This window comes from Nicotiana tomentosiformis, chromosome 6 (assembly GCF_000390325.3).
Source record: "Nicotiana tomentosiformis chromosome 6, ASM39032v3, whole genome shotgun sequence".
Taxonomy (NCBI): domain Eukaryota; kingdom Viridiplantae; phylum Streptophyta; class Magnoliopsida; order Solanales; family Solanaceae; genus Nicotiana; species Nicotiana tomentosiformis.
The window spans coordinates 70161691-70163377 of NC_090817.1; positions in this window are offsets into that span (position 1 = coordinate 70161691).

Here is a 1687-nt window from a genome sequence, read left to right on the forward strand (position 1 = left end):
AATATTCAAAAAGCTCAAAATAGCAAAAAATACTAAAAAGAGTAAAAGAAATCGTCTACTGTAGAAGTTGATGTCAAAACTTAACCTAAAAAGTGAAACTCTTCTATTTATACAGTGCTGGAATTTTCAGACAAAAATGCCCCTTCGGAGGTTCTGCGGCTGCACAATTCCATGTGCGGTCTGTACTTTGCTTCAGCCTGACAGGATTGGAAACTTGCGGCCGCACAATTCTGAACTGCGGCCGCACTTCTCTCTTTCTACGGACAGCACAAACATGTCTACGGTCGCACCATGCTCTTCTGCGGTCCGACAAATGTGGTTGCGGACGCATCATGCTCTTCTGCGGTCCGCACAAATGTGGTTGTGGCCGCATCATGCTCTTCTGCGTCCGCACAATGATTGTGCGGTCCGCACTCTTATTGAACTTGGGATGCAGGTTCTTTGAACTTTGGCTTTTACCTAGTTTCTGCTGCCGCCCAATTTCATGTGCGGTTCGCATCTTGCAACCTTCTCTGATGGAATTGCTTCATGGCTTGCGGCCGCATCTGGTATTCTACGGAACGCACTTTGAGCTTTTGTGCTGTTTTTGTCATTAAGTTCAGTTTACTCCTTGAAGTGGATTTCATCTTTGGAGCTCATCTTCCAATATTCCTGCAATTAAGCATATTTTATCAGTTTTCGGGAACACAATTAAGCACTTTTGGACTAAAACGAAAGCTAAAAGGCGCTAATAAGTTGTGAAAATCCCCACTTATTAATTATTATGCTAACATTGTTAATGTTTCTTCTGGTGTAGATGCAAATGCAAATATTCCTTCAAGTTTATTTTCTACATCTGCATTCGGTGCTATGGAGGATAATGATAGTGTTGAAAATTATTTAATTTGGTCTATACTAGGAGAGCATCAACAACCTAGTAGAAGGAATATTGATGAACTCTAATTCTACTTGCAAAAGGAAACAGAGCCCCACATAAAGGAATTTCTACCGCTGGCTTGGTGGAGGACCAACTCAAATCAATTTCCTGTTCTTTCGGCTATGGTTCGAGACGTGTTAAATGTGCCGATTTCAATAGTTGCATCAGAGAGCGCATTTAGCGAAGCAAGGCAGCAGCTAGGAGATACCCGTCACTCATTGGGTAGACACACTATGGAAGTCCTAGTGTGCTTCAGAGATTGGATAAGATCAGAGCGACGAGATCAAGGGCGTGAAGAGGTAGATGAACCGGAGGACCTTGGAGATATAATAGTTTATGGTTCCGATTCAAGCAATGCCGGAAACCAAGAACCTCATGTTGACATGGAAGAACTTACAAGAATAATGCAAAGCATGTGATGTACTCTTTCTTATTTTTTATAATTGCATTTGCAAGTTCAAAAATAAAAAAATCAAAATAGAACTTGCAAATTAATTTGAAATATTATTATGCAATAAAAATATGAAATAAAAGCCGTTGAAATTTGATCCTTACATATTGGTCTTATTAAATAATTTTATGTAGCAACTTAATTTCAATTTTCAAATTTTAAAATTCAACTTTCAAATTTAACACTTTAAACTTTAAAGTTTAAAAGTTTAATTTTATATCTTATAATAGTTATTTTATTATTTAAAATTTTATAAACACTTAAGTATCAATTATATTGAATAAGGAAACATAATACACTAAAAAATACGATCTGGTTCG